Consider the following 19,927-nt stretch of genomic DNA (forward strand, 5'->3'; position numbering starts at 1 on the left):
GGAAAAGGACAATCTTGTAACCAAGGAAGCTTCATGGGTATGAGGATTCTGCAGCAGGGTTAAAGTAAGGAAGATTTGATTTGCTCACCACCTGCATGTTGCTGTCCTCCAAGACAAGACTTTCCTCTGAAAGCTCATGCACAAATACATACTCAGTACTTTTAATAGCAAATATAATGAAGGTGTGACTAATTCTACAATTGTGGCTAATTCTAATTTTATTTAGAATTAGTAGGTGATCTGAAAAGGTTTGGAACACTATATTTAAATGACTACTGCAGTCTTGGTTTTTTTGTCTTAGAAAGTATAAACCTGAGTGTGTGATACAGGAGAAAGAGCAGATGGGTGAGAAAAAAACATAGTTGCTCGGTTGCAGCCCTGTAGTAGTGTGAGGGTGGTAAAGCACTGTCTGATATACTGTCTTCCAAAAGAAAAACAAGCAACAGTGAAAGCCCAACAACCACATTTTGATCTCATCTAACATACCTGGCATATAGGAGAAGGTATCTGCACAGGCATGACAGTGGAGAAGGTGATTGAAGAGCAGCCTTATTTTCTTCAGGTGGGCCTCTCTACAAATTTTGTGGCATAATTTGTATCCCGGAATCCAAAAGTAGCTGAATGCGTTCCTAGTCAGTAGGAGATCAATTTGTGTAATGAAAGAGCTTTCATGCTGTAATACTTCATTTGGTCTGTACTAGTGCTAAAGAGGTAATTATCACTCTTACTGCTTTCCAAGTTGACAACCAAAGGGGTCAAAAATGCTTTTTCTGTCTATTAATGTGCTTAACTAGCTTTCAATGAAGTTGCATATCATGGTTCATTGCCCCTTGAATTTTTTTTCAGGACCTAAAGTGGCTGGTTTAGTGACTAGCAGTAATGTATCAGTGCAGATCAGCAGCAGATAATTTAGTCTGATCTTGTTGGATTTTATGGGTCTCCTAAAAACTTTGTTTCCACATACCTAGCAGCTTAGCGGACAGACATATGATTTCAAGCTGCTCAACTTCAAGGACTGTTGTAGAAGGGGCAAGAATGCATGGTGGAGGAAAAAAGGGTGGAATTAATGCTGGGAAAGAATTTGACTCTGGCTTATACCCTGTTGCCTTTAATTTTTAAACATGTCTCCACTGAATATTACACATTTTTTGCATCTGTTTGTGGTACAAAAGCCCGGAAATTAGATGACTAAATTTTAATAAATAAAATGTTTGTAGAGGTATGTAGTTCTTCGTGTTCCTCTAAGAAGAAAAGAGAAAGTTCTTTACAATTCAAAATATAACTTAACATCTACAGCTAAGGGATTTTGATGTCATTATTTAAAAGTAATCTTTGTAGAAATAAAGGTGCACCTTTCAAATATTTAATTAATACAGAATTTCAGTGGGACAGTGTATCCTGGACTTAGCTGGGGTTTGACTGTGTTGATCTCAAGGTGTAAGTGAATGGATTAAAATTTGGGCTTTTTACGTTTGAAATGAAAAAACCCAAGGCTTTTGTCATTTTACTTCATTCATAGAGTTAAAAAAAAGAAAGCCAATGTCTTATGCTTACACTCTTTACAAAAATGGAATTCTGATGTAGAAATTACCAGGCTAACAGTTAAGGGAAATGCAATATGCTAGCACACCTATCCTCTGTACACTATCATCCCTGGGGACCAATGATTTTGAATTTTACGTGAGGCATTAATTTAATGAGGTTGAATTTTCATAGCATTCCCATAGAATAAAATATGCAGCATCTTAGCGTAAGAACAGCCATTCCCAAGAGCCCAAGGAAGATAAAGCGTGTTTGTATTTTTATGAATGATTCTTGCCCTGAAAAATAAGGCAATACACTTGGTGAGTTCAACAGACATTGTAGAGAACCCTTTTTTTGTCAGCAAATGACTTTAAAATATCTTACATTCTAATTTTATAATTATATGTTAAAAACTGACAAATACTTATATTTCAAATGGCTGTGATTGCTGTCATTTCTTCTGCTTAGTTGTTTTTCTCCTCTTATAGTAAGCATTCACATTCAATAAAGTAAATAATAGCGCATGACCATTACTTTAATTTTAGACAGGATTAAGCTGAATCAAATTTAATGGTGGGGTGTGTTTAGAAGGAGCCAAAATACTCTAACAGAGATCTATCTGGTATTAACCAGGGATCGCAGGATCTCACTTTTATGTGCCTAGGAGCTTGATATGTTTATGGAGTGCAGGATAGTGGATAGTTTCCTTTTAGTTTTTTTACAGTTAGACAAGCTATTACTGGTATGAGCAGGTATTTCCTATATGCAGAATAGGAAATACTGCTAATACAGTTAATAACCCAGCTAACAGAAGAAAAAACTTAAAAGGAAATGCTTTAAGAGCCCTCATGGTACACTGTAGTATTAAACACGTGGCAGCCCGTGGACTCAAAATAAAATGTTACAATTTGAGTGTGATGTCACTGGTCAATTATTTGACTGTGGTAGCAGTACTGATAGTGATATCACACCTATGAAAACTGGAATTCATCCAGCTAGGTTTGAAGGTGTGATCTACAATCCATCAATGTCAGTTAAAAGTCAACCATTACCTTTTACATCAAACTATAAAAGTAAGTTTTATGCTTGCTGCTGAAGCGTAAGGGTGTTGTTCAAGTAGCCCATTCCTTTTAGGTATTATGTATATAGTTTATGCATTATGTTCCTCTGAGAGGCCTTTGATTGCATCTTTAATCATAATCAATATCTGGTGTTAATTACGACTAATAATGTGTTCTCCTTTTAATAAATTCAAACATCACAAAATAATTTGTAAGTAGGAACTATTATATTTCTATTTTGAGATACTGAACTACAAAGATGTTATGACCTGTTCATAAATTATTTTTTATCTATTTGCATTGACCTGGTTTGTGACTAATTGTACCCCTAATTTCATTTGGAACAGTAATATTTTACAAAATGTTAAAATAAATTTTAAAAAAGGTCTTTGTTTATTAAGATAACTTTAAATATATTTAATCAGGTCTAAACAGCAGTGTTCTCTCTGGCAATACTGTAGCTTGAAAGTGTTATCTATCCCTTTTCTTCCTATTACACATGTATACAACAATTTTTATTGCTATCATGCTGGAGGGTTTTTTTGTCTGTAGCAAGAAGGACCCACAACTATGTCAACCTATGAACATTTATATTAATATGTGAAAATGCATCAATTATATTAATATATGAAAAATTTATTATTATAATCTATTTTAAAAGAATATTTAAAGTATTTATTAACCTGTTCTGCTGTTTGTTTTCTTTTTTTTAATAGACTTTTTCAGCTGTTTTAGCAAATAATTATCAAACAAGATGTTCTACATTTCTTTTTATTTTATAATTACAGCACTTCAAAATTCCCTTTCTGGTTCTGACAACAAAAAGAAACAAATTAAATAGGTTATTAGTATAAAGCATTAGTATGGGTTTATTTACTTGCAGTATATATTCCCAGTTTACAGACCTGCCTAGTATCCTATCTTCTTGTAAAGATTGTCTGACCTTTGCCATACAGAAATTTTTTATTTAGCTGATAATTCTACAGAATTACTTGGGACACTTGCCAAGCAAGGTATCTGTCCCCAGAGTGTATACTCTGCACAAATGGTTCTATGTGCTTAGCTGAAAACTCAGCTATTTCCAAGACAGGGTATATAGGAAAAAAATCCCCAACAAACTAGTAAACAACACAGGTGGCAACTTCTTTGAAAAGATTTACTGGTCCAGTTGCTTCAAAATGGTGTCCTGAGTTTTAGCTGTTGGATGGTATTTATTTCATGCATGTACTTTTTTATTGTCTCAGTAAGTGTTTGGCAAATTTAGAAGAATCACTCTTTTCATGAGATTGTTAGGTTTTAGCACTAGTTGGATCTGTATTCCACTTGCGTGATCTGCTTTGGTCCTGGGGAAGATTTTGCTTCCTTTCAGTTTGGGACAGCTTCTGTTCTGCCAGGTCCAGAACTGAAGCTGAGACATTGTCTTTACTGTATCTTCCACGTCATCTGCCAGTCCATAGCTGGGGTTTTTCTCAAGTTGATTTGACAGCAGAGAATGAGATCCAGAGAGGATTGAGATTGATGAAAAACCTTGAGGCAAGAGGAAAAAGAGTTTGGGAATATATCTCAAGAGAAAAGGAAGGGTAAATTGGCTGCAGGGGTGAGGTAGAGCTGTGCAAATGGGTGAGAGTAATGGTTGGTGGTTCAGGAGACAAGGAGAAAAATTGGGACCACTAAACTCTGGAGGAGGGGGTTGTGAGATGGGGATTGGAGGTCACAGCTGAGGTTCGACTACACGATTAAGAATGATTGAATATGAAAGATGGAGGGGAAATTGGAACTGGCTGGGCAAAATCCCTAGTGGTAGTAACTGAAGTGAGTCCAGAGAGATGAGGATAACTGCAAGTTGACCAAGTAGTGTATGCTGATAGGATGAATGCAGTAATGTCATAATAAAGAATGGTCTAGAAAAGCCTGAATGAAATTAATAGTTTTGTTTTGACAGTAGTGTTTGAATAGCATTCAATTAACCAATCTTAAAGATAAGACATATGCAAAATGTTGGATAGCTGGCTATGGGCAAGGGCCTGAAATTCTTCCTGAGTACTGACCGACAGGAATCCTGGGGAAAAACAAAACATGCAGAATTAAGGACTATATCATAAGTTATATATAATAAGGTGCAAAATTCAAGCTGAACAGATAATCTTAATTCTGGGACTTTTTCCATTTTGCTTGTTTCAACTTGTAAACTGATAATGTTATACCACAGAAGGTTTTTTTCTGTGTGGGGAATGCACATTAAGTAAATTGTATGCAGGATAGTAGACAAACTTCTGAAAATTCATTGTGTAAATTAAAAAAATAACTGTCGATGTGTGCCTAGACTTTAATCACATTATGCGGTTAACATTGAGCTCGGTGACAGAAAGAAGGATCAGCCTCTCAACATTTTTTTGGTCAGTAAAGTATTTGCTTGTTCATCACTGCAAGAGGCTGAGTTTGCAGCAAGAGATTTGCTAAATGACAAAAGCTTTAATGTGAATTTCAGTATTTTATCTTCAGTATATACACCTGTATCAGTCATCTTGTAATTTTTTAATAATTATTTTGTAATCAGTTCTGTTATTCTGATAAAACAGTTTCCTTGAGTGAGTTGCATAGCCTGACAGCTTTTACTACAAAGCCTAAATGTGTCAACATTGACAGGTAGTTCTATCTTTTTTTTTTTTTTTTTAATCTACAAGATAAAATCTTGAACTCTAAAAAGCCAAGTAAATAAAGTAAATAGGCTTAAAGAGACAACTGTGTGCTTTCTTGAAGAGAAAGAGTAACAAAGGATACGTCAAAAAGCTGAGGATGTTGTGTTTCAAGTAAACCTTGGTACATGTGACAGTCCTCTGTTCAGGATTTTCTGATAAAGATTCAGTGTAGAAAAGCTTAAAGGTGGAATAGCGTACTGCCTGAATATTTGACTTGTAGGAAAATTTTTGAGGCAGTAGAAGTATTTAATTGAACCTACATATGTAGAATTTATTCTCCAAGAAGGCAAGTTCCATGCATCAGCAGTGTTTACAAAATAATAGTTGTCAGATTCCATGATGGGATTTTTATTTGACAGGATCTGGTCAGTAAGTTAGTGTTTAGAGTAAACGTTAAGTTGAATGAAATTCAAGAATACCATTTTGTGAGTCTGGTGCACAAGTCTGAACTCTATAGTAACCAGGAACTACAGCTTGTGTTGCTAGACAGTTTCAGGGTGCCTGGTTATTCTGAAAACTGATGCTGATATGGTTACCCTTGATTTGGGAAATTTCCTGTGTGTTAACTTTTTTCATGATATCAATGCAGCATTATGTACTAAAAAAGTATATAATTGTAATACATTGCAAGCTATTTCCTAAAATACCTTAAAAGTGTGTGCAGTCCTTTTCTCTAGGCAGAGCCTCCCCTTCAGCTACTCTATCAATAGAAGTCCCCATCCTTAAAACTGTCATCCCAATAATTACTTTTTTTTTTTTCTGAATAAGGAGATTAACATTTACCTTAGTGTACAAAAAAAAAAAAAAGTTTATCTTAATGACCAAGTATAATTCCACAGTTACAATCATCAAATCAGTCTCTCTTGATTTCAGCAGAGGTTAAGAAAATCTTAAACTGTTTTCTTCACAATACTATTGACATAGGCTATGGAGCACCTATTACTAAGACATGACTATGTACGCTGTCTAAATCTTACATTGTTAAAGCCTGTGGTTCTTGCCGTTATATTTCTTTGCAAAGCTCGATGCGCAGATTAGATGCTGCATAAGCAATAACTGACAGTTCACAGTGTGCTCTACCATCTGGAAATATTCTTAAGGACAGTCAATGAGGGGGAAAAATCAGTAATGCTGAGTTTGGATTCTGTAGAAAGAATTAAATAGTGATTTTTAGTGGAATTTTTAAAATTCATGTTTTCAAGATTTTTTTTCATTTAATTTTTAAGTTTTCTTAAGGATTTAGGCATAAAGTTCCATTTAAATGAAGAAGGCTTCTAGTGGAAGAAGGAAAAAAATCCAGTACCACCTAAAAAAGCTTCAAAGTTAATCTGTCAGGTTCTTTCTGGCAATGAAGCTCTCGCATTATCTTTTTAATGTTGAAATCAGTTCAAGTCAGTGAAATTTCCTTAATGAACTTTAGGGCACATCTTCAAAGAGACCTGCAATTGAACCTGTGGAAAGGCCAATGCCTTTGAACTGTGGAAAAGAAGTTTATCCTAGATTAGCTTGATCTTTTAGTTTACTCTGCCTTCTAATCTAGTAACAAAGATCTAAGCTTTAAGAAAACCCCTGAACTGCAATGACAACCTAAAAGTAGTGTATTGTTATGGACAAATTCATTACTTCCCTTAGATATTGGCGTTTAAAATTTGGAAGGATAGCAAAGCTGTTTATTTTGTACTGTGAACGTGAACATTCTCGGCCTCCCTGACCACCAGATTTTCTTTAGTTTTGTTACTACCTTATAAATTGAAAATTTAACTTCATTTTTGTTTTCATTCTCCCTCTAACATTTCACTGTACTTCCATCCAGTTCAGTCTTTCATCACCCAAATGTGGAACAATGTACTGTCAAATGTGAAAGAAATAACAAAATCTGGAACAACTTATAAAGTGATGCAGAAGCGAAATGCAGAACTATATGGAAATAAGCACATTAATCCATAGGCTGTGATGCACATAAGTCTGTTTTGAAGGACACTTCATTTTTAGTTTGAACTGCTTTAAAATTTTACTGTAATATGATATAACGTTTGCTTTGGTGAGTGCTTGAGGAACTTTTGGTGTTAACAGTATTCTTTTCTATAGAAATTCCCTTGGATTTCAGATTTTGTCCTCTTTCCAGGTTACAATAAGAAAAACGTGGAAAAGATTTTAAATAGAAAAACAACACTCGGTGGTTTGCAGCTGGCAATCACAATGCCTTTACTGCTGCTTTTATTTTATTAAGTGAAACAGGTCAATTCGGTATCAGAGCTGATCATGCTTCTTGTCTGGTCAAAGTGAAAATACAGGTCTAGCAAAAAATTAAGTGATCACTAGTTTCTTCCTTTTAATTAGTCTGTGAAATGTCTTTTAATAGTCATCTCATTTTGTGGAATCAAGTAGGACAGGAATGGTTATCACTCAGCTGGCAAAGGAAAATAGACCTTTTGTCTATAAATATTGACTTCCATAACTGACATCATTGGATACCTACTTTGAATTATGGATTAATAAGTAATAAAATTGTGCAGAAAGTGTAAAAAAATGCCAAAACCAAAACCAAAAAAACCAGAGTTAGGTAGAAAATCTCATTCACAATCAGATGAAAAAAAATTCTATTTATGAAACTGGATTTTTGAAGAGGGAAATATAGAAGAGAAGAATATAAAATGTAGTAGAAGAAACAGAGAATAATTAAAAATTGGAATTATGTATTTATCCAGCCTTGAAGATTAAATGATGCTATATTTTTCTGTATTGTATTTTATTTTGAGATTAAACCCTTGACCTCTTAAAGACAATGGGAATTTCACCGCTGACTTGATTGGCACTATTCCGCCCTTCATCTGTGAGAAACAGTTTCTGCTTTTTATTATGATTTCAAGGCGGCATCCTTCCTTTTCTTCTCTCACTCCAGTTTCCTAAGAATTTATAATCTTTTGCATCAAAAGGAAAATTATTCTTGGTGTATACTCTGTAGGTGAAATCAAGTGCCATGCAAAAAGCTAGCTGACCTAATGGGCCAATTCCAGCAGAGCAGACGTTTTGAATCTGGACTTTCTTAGTTATTGAGGGTATGGGATTTTGAATGCTTTTATCCTTTTATTGGTGAATGCACTAAAGTGCATGCAGACAGAGAATGTTAAAGTGGCAGTCAGATAAACTTGTTAAAGCAGTGGGAGTTTTTCCTTTCTTTCTACGTGACTTTATCATCACAGTGGAGTTAAAAGGCAATTAGCCCTTCAGCTCTTTTCTGGCCAGTTTATTGGCATTTTACACAGAACTGTTGAATAGACAGTGCCATATTAAAAATTCCAATGAAGCTAGCCTGGGGATAACAGACTCTAAATTTCAGGTTAATGTAGGTTTCCTTGAGAGGAACTATTGCCAAAAAGCTCAAGTAAAATTATCTAAATACGGTACCTATGCTGCATGTACTCATAGTTGATGGAAAATTGTAGTAGTCTTGCTACATGCTGTGTTACATTTCCAGGGAAATATTTTTATGAAGAGTGTTTGATGAAAAAGTTTATTCCTTTAGTAATAACAGGCTACCCACTGTGTTACTTAAGGCAATGAACATAGTGAGTAGAAGTAGACATTTTCATCGTAATACCAACAATTATACTTGCTTTGCATTTCTGTAATTTTCATCTGAGGTCATTAGAACACTTTACAAACATGGATTACTTATTTCTTTCAGTATATGAGAAGGTGGGGGAGGATTATGTCAAAGTTTTGACCAAATTTAGTTCGAGATTTCTATTCCCCCCCCCCCCTTTTTTTGTTTTAATTGCAAATGAAATATGGTGGTGGGTTTTTTTTCTCATTTCAGTATCAATAGAAAATCAAACATTACTTTTGCAGTTCTTGCACCCCAAAATGTTAAGAACCCAATATTGGTTATAATATTTTTTCATTATTGAGGAGAATTAAATATAGACACAAAACACATAAGCTCACAACTGGAGAGTAAATTGGAATTTTCATAGTACTTCGGTTTTAATCTGCTCCTGCCAAAGAAATGGGAGGTTTTTGATAGACCTGACTGAGACTATTATTGGGTCTTAATGTTGCATTCATTGCTTCTACAAAGAAATATATTTAATTAAAAATTTCAGCTGATTCTAATTTACTGATGTTAGAACAGATAATCCATTGAGGTCTGTGTGTGATTGAAAACCAGATGGTAAAAACAAAGAGTAGATATGATATTTTTAACCTGACTATATCCATTGCTCGGACTCCTCCAAGTTGTATGTCACCTAACTGTGAAATCAACAAAAATGCTCCTTATAGGTCCAGCTGGTTTTTTGATCAGTTCCATTTCAAAATAGGGAGGAAAAGCTGTAGGTTTAAAGAATCAAAAGCCCTATTGTCACTATTTTTTTAGTTTCAATGGCCACTCCAGAGAAGGCACTCAGATTTTGTGCAGAGAGTAAAGGATGGATTTATGCTCCAGTGTGTCTTAACAATAAACAAAGCAAACCAGAATGCTTTCATTTGCTCACGTATAGAAGCTAGCAACTTTTTCTTTCAGTGCCCAACTCTGTAATTGGAAGTGATCACCAATAACCACAGGGTTTTTTTAAATAGTGTATATCTGTACTTTGACTGTCACCGTTAAGAGCTCAGACTGCTTACAATACTCATGAGCCATTACTAAAGTTGTCTGTAACTTTTGTCTTTCAATACAGTAAATATATGTTGCAAGTCCATGAAGTGGCTTCATTAAATGGACATTACAGTGTACATCAAAAGTCTTGAAGTTAGGAGGTGCCTGATTTAAAGTAGCTCATATAATTTATATTTTGGTGCCCTTTTTGGTGCATGTTACAGCACTTTTCAGTTATGTAGCCATTTACCACTTTTTCTGCAGCACCTCACTGCTGTTCCATGCTTGCTATCTATCATACTAAATATATTCTTGAGTTGCATATTAAATGGCATGTTGACTGTGGGAGACATTAATGTTATTGGTCATTTTAGCTCTATCCATTTTCTTGCTACAGATTTCTTATAAGCTAACAAATTGTGCAGACCAAAATACAGGTATTGTGTGACCTTCTGTTCATTTCAGTCCTGACCTGTCTCAGATGTATAGAGCATCCACAGTGCTTCAGAGGGATGAAAACGCTGCCGTTGTGGTCTTAAAAGGTCATCAGGAACAAAACCTGTGCTGAAACACCCAGAGTGGTTCTGAGTTTTAGGCCATTTCTAACAGTTCTTTGGGCTGCCTAGGCAAAAGCCACTTTTTAATATCTACAAAATGAGGAAAATAAAATGTACAATTTTATTTTATAGAGATGTGTCATATATAACATGTTAAAGTCTATACAACTGTTTCAGAAATGAAAAGGACTATAAAACCTGAAGAACTTTACAGAAGTAAGCCTAATGCATTAGAGCAAATGACCAAGACATCTGCAACAAAGACTTTTGAAACTGTGCCCAGTGCCTGTGCACCATCTTTTCCCACACAGATAATAATGCTCTTTTTGTATCACAAAGAAGATGCAGAGAGCAGTTTGTTAGTTTTCTAGAGATATCCAGATATGGTGATGAGCAGCACAGAGAAACCCAGGAAGCAAATAGTAACGTAGTTTCAGGGAGATGCTTAGCAAAGGCAGCATTTTTAAAACCTTGGTAGTACTGAAGGGCAACTTCACTCTGTAAGAAACATTTAGCTTGTGAACAGAGTGGCACTGAGATCCTAGAGTGAAGAATAAAGTGTGATCATTAGTTAGAAATAACCATAATTTATAGACACGGGGGGTAGAATTAAGGTTGCAAGGACAGCTGTAAACCTGGCATTTCCAACCATCTAAAGGGCTGTTTATGTCCAAACTCAAACAGACCTAAATTTAAATATTTGAATGGTACAGATTTTATTTTTTTTTGGCAAATAATGTTCTAACTTTGTGAAAACAAAAACTTAAATACACTTAGAATTCTGAGAAATGTGATTGCTCATATATTAAAAATGTGAATTTAACTAAAAGCTAATTTTAACTAGATTTAGCTAATGTCCAACACATTATTGTTTGTGGATAAATTAGTCCAGCTTTCTAAAGAAAAAACATCAAACAAATCCTGTCTTGAAAGTTAGACCTCCTTTCTTACTTTGTGAACTGCAGAAAATACTGCAGATAACTGCAGCTTTTTACTTCCAACCTGACCTTCCATGTTCTGAAACTAATTTGCCATACTGCTTCTCAAAGTCTGCTCAAGGACTTCCTTTAGCAGAATAATGTGGTTCTTATTAAGTACATCCTATAAGACTCAGGAGGATTGCATGCAAAGAAAATAAGACAGACACACAAATGAATTTCCATCCTCCAGTCAGATATATGATATTGATGACCAGGATGTATATGAAGGATATTGTAAAGAAGACAAAAAAAAAGAATTAAAGAAAACTTATGACAAATTGGCTGTCTTTATATGCAAAGATGACAAGTGGTCTATACAACTAAGTAGAAGAGATGTAGGCATCAAGCCAAATAGTTATACAGTCAACAAGTCTCTTTGAATCACATGGTTATATGTAACCTCTCTTTTAAATAAGGCCTCACTTTAGATTACATCATCATGAAAGACTTAAAAGCCATGAAGTTTTACATGAAAACTGATAGTTTCTCTTAACTCCAAATGTTTTTCACTGCTATGAATTTTATATTTTTACCAGAATACCGAGATGTTCTGTTAAAGTGGAACGTTTTTAGGAGTTTCTCTCCTTAATTTTAAATTAAATGCACCAAATATAAATAATTGTGAAAACAGCTGATTTAATTTTAAAGTCTGTTCCTTCCTTTAAAGTTTTTCTATAAGGTGACAAAATATTTTCACATTAGGATAATTGGATGGAAAAATGCATTGAAAAAGCCTGAATGTACTATCGTCTCTGTAATTCCTGATGTTCTGGTTCTAGTGTGCCTTGCCTAATGTAGCTAAATATAGATTTCAGAGGTTTTACAAGGCACTTGGTTGATGAGCAAGATTTACGCTCTGTATGTGACTCAGTGCAAATATAAATAAGTGAAGGGGCTCTGGAACTATCACTATTTTTCATTTCATTTTTCAACAACATGCAGAATTTGGATAATCGGTATTCTAATATGATTTTCCTATTAATCTGTCTTAAACCATGAAATCTGATATTTTCACCATGACTAATCCATGAAATTTGTCGACTTTGTCTGTGATTTACACAAGCTCTATTTATAAAGAGAACTTGTTTGAGTCCTAAGGCGTGGAATATTCTTTCCCAGCATGCTTTTAGTGTCTTTTGACTAATAAGTATAAACAAAATGTGTTCATTGACTGTATTATTATTTCAAGATCAGGAGGTAAAACATGAGGAATGTTCAAGAGTATATTCTTCATAGCAGTATATATGAGTCTTAAGCCATTAAGAAGAAAATAACCTATCATATCGGAGTTGGTAAGAATGGTTGTGATCATAAAGTTTACCTAAAATAATTGGATAACTTGCCTGTAGATTAAAAACATATGTGACACTTGCATTTCTTTATGCTGTAGGCTTTAGAATTAATTGCTGTCAGCATAAAACAGACCAAACAAAAATAGATTTGCATCAACTCTTTGTAATGGGGGGAAAAAAAGCTTGAATGACAGTGAGGATAACTTGTATTTGGGGGGAAATGGCTATACACTGTTCACATACTGGAGTGCAATTTACTATATATGGAAAAGAATAAAGATCCTTTATGTAAATGTAATAACATGCAAGCAATACCTTCAAAAGGGAAGCAAAAATGTCTCTTGTGTACAGAAAGTTAGTCTACTCCAGCTGTCCTCTCTCACTTTGGGGGGAGAAGACATTTGGGGAAAGGCCAAAACACAGATATTCACAAAGCATCCAATTTTTAGTTCAGCATAATGTCTTAATCAGCTTTTATAGAGCTGCTCTGCTCTGTACCAAACATGCTATAAATGTGCAATACATCTGTACATGTAAATAAGTCACACTCCTTGTGGTGATGAGAACAAGATGACTACATATTTCAATAACTGCACAATGCTGCAGGTAATAGAAAAGCAGCATCGTCTGGTGGGTTTTCAGCTGAGCAGGGGGCTAGAGCTAGAACTGATGAATACTGTGGCTTTCTCTACTTCATTCCAAATTCCTGATCATACAGTTTTATGAAAGATCTCCAGAAATCATACCCATTAACATCACAGATGGCCAACTTGTGATAAGATCCATAGACTGGAGCCAGCTAGCAAGAACTTAATCTGCTCGGTAATCTGTTTTTTCTCCAGAAGAAATGAACACAGATCAATTTACATGTCCATCAAATTATCAAAATACGGACATCATCTGTCATGTTCCTTCACTCAGCCATGTGATGTGAAGTGCCTGCTTTTTAATCAGATGCTACGTGAACTTCTGGTCATGTGGTGAGAAAGGGCTTAGGGAATATGGTCCTCAGGTGTCTTCTGCAAATGTCGTGATGTTCTCATGTGGTTGCCCAGGCCATGGCAGGGGAACGCTGTGCCTTTCTGCTTCTGGTTGGCCTTATCTCTCTCCTGCTTCCTTAATCACTATAGCTCGTGTTCTCAAAGGCACAACTGCCTCTTAAACTGATTTCTGAATGAAAACAGTCAACTGGATAATTAACTGGAGAACTAAGGTTAAACCAAATGCCTGTGAGTTTCCAGAAAGTATAAAGCCATCCCTGATGAAGTGAATTCAAAACAGCTACTTACTATCCCTCATATTACAGTTAATCAAAGTATCAAATACAATTACCAGTTGGGGAGTATAAAAAACAAAAACCAAAAGAGTGATGGGAGTGGAAGGGCAGGGAAAGCATGGGGTATGTCTTCCTATAAATGGCAGTTCTTCTACAGAACTTTTTGCTACACGATGTTGTTGAGTGCCAAAGTTTTCACTGGTTCAAAAAGACATTTGATGAGTTCAAGGAGGGGCAGGGGCGGGCAGAGCATCAGAGGCTATTAAATGCTGAGATACTGTTTGCAATGCATAAAATCTTTCCTGTGAAGGCTGCTTAAGGTGGGGGACTACGTCAGGAACCACTGCAGGAGAAAGGGTGCTGCAGTGGATGGACCTGTGGTGTGCTCCAATGTTCTTAGCTGTATAACAGGCCTCCTGCAGTTACCTCACCTCACAAATTCTTGTCTCACAATGTTCTAAGAGTCAAGGGGAAGTGTGGCCTGTACTCCAGGCTGGAATCTCTTCTTGAGCTAGGAATTATAATTTATGTCAAACTTACTAAAGTAATTAGGCCAAAAGGATATTTTATGGAGGTCAGGGAAGAATTTATGGAAGACCGATGGATGTTTTACACTTCCCTAGCTAAAAAGTAACTGAATTAAGTTTTCTTATCATTGCTTATAGCATAAGATGGAAACTAAGTGGAATCTCAGCCCTTTTGAAGATATTTTGAAGACAAATGTTTAGAATGAAAGTGTGATTTTATAAAATCCCATCAAATTTAGAAATCAAAATGATCTATTGATCCTTTTTTTTATTAAGTGTGTCTTATTTTGATATCTTGGTATGTCTTTTTACAAATGCAACTGTTCCCTTCAGAACCTAATATTTCTCTAATGTTACTGCTATACTATGGAATTTATGAATATTAATAGGGTTACATGGATTCTGTTACTTATTCATTCTAAATATCCTAGATATTTGGAGCTAATATTTTTATGTATGTTTAACCTAATATACATAGAATTGCTCAGGACAGAATTAAAGCTGTGTCAAGCTATGAAAGCTTTTTGCTTTATCCATTTACTGAATTGTTCAGCAAATACTCTTCTGTTTTCTGCATTTAAGCCCTTAAAAATTACTGTCTTTATCTTATAAAAGATTCTGTTGTACGTGATTAACATGGCATGTTTGTATAAGACAAAATGCTCTCCAGTGTAAATTAGGTCTACAGAATTTACCTAAATGTTTGTTGAGTGTGAAAGTTCCACAGCAATCTTTTCCTAATGCATACATTTATCTGCTAAAATCTTGATTGTTTTGCCTGTATTATGTCACTCCCGTCTGGAAAGAACAGCATCCTGCTGTTCGTGAAGCTGATCTCCTGCTGCTATTTAGCCACTTGTAGAATCTGTCCCAGTGCTTCTAATCCACTCTGTTTCATTAGCACTGTATTTGGACTACTTCACAGATTCTTTTGCTACTCTGTTTGGGATGCTCCATGAGCTCAATTACAATTTCAATGTTCTGTTCAAAAGAGAGAGAACCTTTTTGTTAAATGAGAGTGTAAGGAATAATCTCCTCGGCTCCCTTGGATGGAATTTCTCCACATGCACTATATTATTTTCCTTCAAGCTATTGTCCAGAAGTTTGGGGCACTATCTCAATATATTGGTTTGTATAAATCAGATCCAATTTGCGGTTTAATGTTGCAATAAGGCCTGCTACCATCTTAAATTGGTTCTTTACTGTTGTAACTTCTCATTCAGAGTTCAGTGCTCCTTGTTTCCGTTATGTCAAGGTTTACTGATATCTTTTCGAGCTCCTTGTGCCAGTCAGACCTAATTAAAGCAGAGAACAGAAAGGGCTCCAAAAATGGTGTTAGAAATGACACGAAAACACAAAGTGTGCTGCAGGTATTTTTGTCTTTCTTTGAACAAGTCAGCAAAGATTTGCAAATGTGTTTTGCCAGTAGCTATTTTCTGATCCACACATAAAACAACTTAAAATTTGATTGGTACACTTATATATATGTTGTCACTTTTCTTCACAGCTAAGCCTATTAACTTTGGTGAAACTATTTGTGGCTAAGACAACAATTCAAAAAACAAGATAGCTGAACATGATCCCTTTTAATGTAGAGCTCCTAGGCTTAGACTTGCTTTAAGAATTGTTCTTTCGTGAATGGGATTTAGTTTAATGAAAAGTAAAACCATGGTTGAATTATGATGCTAATTTTACTCTATGAAAAAAAAAACAAGTTCCTTGGACAAAATATAATATTGCATGAGTATCTGTTGTACAACTTTAAAATTTTTCAGTGCAGTATATATAGTTTACCTAAGTGTATATAGAGAAAAAAGACATTATCCAAGTGAAATGTATTTCAATAATTTCATAAAAGTGTCTCTCACTTGTACCAAACTTCCTATACTGGAACATTTAGAATGTTTTTTAGAGCACATACCGTGTATGTTTTAGCTGTACCTTTCTGCAGTTCTGAGTTCCCTCAGTGTGCTGGCTTATCACCAGCAGGAGCCACTGGTGCTGGTATATGATGAGAAACACAATCTCAAGGATGGGGTTAGGGGTGCAAGTGGAAACTTGGTACAGTAGTTCAATAATATATAAATTGCTGTCAGGTTTTACAGCTAGGAATGGAACAGAGAAGATAACAAAGGAAAAAGGGAAAGAAAAAGACTGCATAAAGTGAAATTGAATCAGGGAGAGAGGTAGAGAAGTACAGGAGGAAGCAAAGGAAACCATGCTGAAGAAAAGGAGTGGCAGAAAGAAGGAAGTGTTATATGGCCTCGTTTCTTGCTTGCATTTGGCAAGTAATGTGTATATATGATTTGTTCACAAATGTGTTAACATTTCTAATGATAGAAACGTAAGAAAGAAAAACATTTATGTTAAATGTTAAGGCTTTTATTTTATGTAATACAAAATGAAGAGATTTGTAGGTGATCCGTCTATGCAATATAAGCTTGAAGAATTGTTCTGCTGCTCCTTCTCTGTTTGTCCTTTAAAATTAATTGAAAGCCTCATTGTTTTGTTTAAACTGTGAAAGCTTCCAAGGTCAATGAGTGAGGTAATTGACCTGCCTGTTGTAGGACAAAAATATGTATTTTAAATTGCATAATTAGTTTTAATTACATAATTATGGTGTTTAATGTATGGGGGTCAAAGGTTACTATTACATTTAGAAGTCATGGCAAGAAACACAAAAATAAGCAGCATAGTTTAAATCTGTGTTTCTTTGGGTTTTAAAAAAGGGGTCCACTGTGATCTATCCTTGACCTTGGATATTTGATGATTATAGCGAATAATATATTGCTGTTATACTTTTTGGAATCATAGAGACACCTTTGTAAATGACTAAGTGACTTTACCAAAGACTTCATTTAGGTTTAGAATACACGAAAGTTAATCAACAGTGGGAACTCAACTGACAGTAATTTAATCTGATTGGGTAAGGTAATTACGTGATTACCAGGAGTGTTTATATATGGACAAGGATATTTTTATTGGAAAAAAACCTAATTGCTTTCTTACTGAGAAAAGCAAAAAACAAATAAATTTGTTGTCAAGGGTTAAGAGGACATCCTTCTCCTTGAAATAGCTTCTTTTCATATTTTAGTGACAAAATGAACTCATAATTCTTCGCAGATTTTCACTGGGATTGTGTTATATGAGTTCCTCTATTTCTAAAGTAGAAATAATGTCATCATTAACTTGTTTTGTTTGAGAAGTCCATTGCTTACACATTAATTGTGTGATAGCCTAAAGATGTCATGATGCTTGTAATTCATGATCTCTTTTAATGTGTGTAAACACTGTTGCTTAAATACAGGTTGATTTCACCAAACGTAAACCTAAAGGTCCATTATACTAATGGATATTTCTGGGAAGGAGGGTATTGTTTGTTTTTCCATGATGGTAAAAAAAAAAAAAAAAAAAAGCACTACATACAAGATGGGTAGATAAAAGATGGTGTTCTTAAATGCTAGTAGAAAAAGGTCCTTTAGGTTCTCTGAATGGTCCTTTAGAAAATGCTCTTTCCATCTATTGACAATGAAGGGAGTGTTGGGAGATGAATCTTCATTAGCAAACATTAACCTCTGTGCATACCTCCCTGAAGTGCACTACAGAGTAGAGTCCCGTTTGGCTAATAAATGGTGGCTTGCTCCAAAGCCTGTGTAAGTAAGGGGCCAGGCCTGGCCTTGGCACTTTGCATGGTTGTGTTAAGACACCAAGAAAAGACACTGAAACTTGTAACTTCTTATCGCACCAGTAACTATTGAACACATTCTGCCAGTGGAAATGGGATACAGTCCTCTAAAGGCTGACTTCTAAGGAATGAAAAAGTTAATGAACTAAATGTTAAATAAGAAATCAATGCAGTTTTGAAATGAACTATATAATTATGGGAAAAAAGTTCTGTGATACAGTCCATGTTATAAAAATCATTTGTTCTCCCTTTTGCTAATTTTTCCCTAAATAATTTCTTTAGAAAATATTACAATTTTGAATTGTTTTTCTAAACCAGATGATCCAGTCACTGTTGGAGGCACATAGCCACGGCAAAATCTCATGCTGTACATTGATCACCTGTCCAACCTTTGCCTAGAGTGTGATCCCCAGTTTCTTCAAGAGATCCATCTTTACCTGCCTATAAAGAAGAAGAGGAGGAGGGAGACATCTGGGATATTCAAGTGTCAAAGTTTAACACCAGAGCAGGTTGAATCTCCATTTATATTATTCTCTATATATGTTGCTAGTATTGATTTAGATATTTGGCTAAAGATTTTTTTCAGTAATTATATAGTGTGCTCTGAAGTTTTACCAGTGTTAAAGCATTTTTGTTTAGATTCCTCACTTACCAAAACGACGCATGCAGTTTTCATAGTTACATGGTGTGAAATTGAATCCAAAGTCATTCTGCTGTTAAGGAAGTTGGCTAATACTGAGCGTGGCTGGCAGTCTGTACCTCTCTTCGACATATGCTGAACACAAAGACCAAAATGTCTTATTTAAAGCTACTCAGTGGACTGTAGTTTTACCGTTCTGTATTTAGCACATGCTACTAAACCCAGGACCCCAGCAAGTATGCTCATTTTCATTCACTTGCTTCTGGCAAGTTAAACTTCTTCCTCTTCCATTTCCAAGAGGACTTTGATATCCACAAAACAGACAAGGTTTCACTTGCTGTCCTAGGGACTGCCCCTTCAGGAGTCTAGCACAGCCCACACACAATTCTGGAATATGTCCAACTTGTTCTTTGAGCAGAATGTGAACCTCTGACCTCCTGGGCCTCCGGCAAGAGTGCTGCCTACTGAGCCACCAATACCCAGGCCATCAATAAGTTTTAAATGCCAGTTGCAGACTTCACAGAGATAATGACTTCAGTGTGTAAAGGTTTTGTTGTGGAGGCTGCAGTCTCACATATGGCGTGACAGAGTAAATATGCTAAGACCATAGAGAGCTGTTGCATAACTTGCCTTGATATAACAGTTTTTGTGATTTGTTTCAAGGCATGGAATATTATTTAAAGGGACCCTGTCATGTAGCCTTAGGCCCAAAATGAAGCTGTTCTAAAAAGAATGTTTAGCAAAAACAGAAATATGTCCATGAAATTCTTGGAGTGGGAATATCAGCATAAACTTGCTTGGATTTAAACAGTTGCCTGCGTGACACTGCACTGTTGTGCTAGGAAATGAGAACTAGCAAATGAAATAGTATTAAGTGAGATTCAGAAACTGAAACTGAGCAGAAGCAAGATATTAGAAATCTGTTACTATTGTCATAACTTCTTAAAAATTTTACCATGAAGATGAGATGAGAAAAGATGAGACGAAAAAATGAATTTCAACTTTGTAATTCAAAGCAGCATTATTGACAATGGTAAATTAATGTATTTGCATTTAAATAATATTTTTACCCTGCTTTCGAGTAAG

At 35.3% G+C, this 19,927-nt stretch overlaps 1 protein-coding gene across 4 annotated transcripts in view; it reads left to right on the forward strand.

Annotated features, from left to right (window-relative positions):
* ERC2 (ELKS/RAB6-interacting/CAST family member 2) overlaps positions 1–19,927 on the forward strand; it is a 521,691-nt gene that overhangs the window by 441,140 nt on the left and 60,624 nt on the right. For all 4 annotated transcript variants that reach the window (XM_056338313.1, XM_056338316.1, XM_056338314.1 and 1 more), the window contains one exon: positions 18,520–18,710. The gene's annotated coding sequence lies outside the window, so the exon portion shown is untranslated. The remainder of the gene's footprint in view (positions 1–18,519; positions 18,711–19,927) is intronic.

Source organism: Falco biarmicus, chromosome 4 (genome assembly GCF_023638135.1).
Source record: "Falco biarmicus isolate bFalBia1 chromosome 4, bFalBia1.pri, whole genome shotgun sequence".
Lineage (NCBI taxonomy): Eukaryota > Metazoa > Chordata > Aves > Falconiformes > Falconidae > Falco > Falco biarmicus.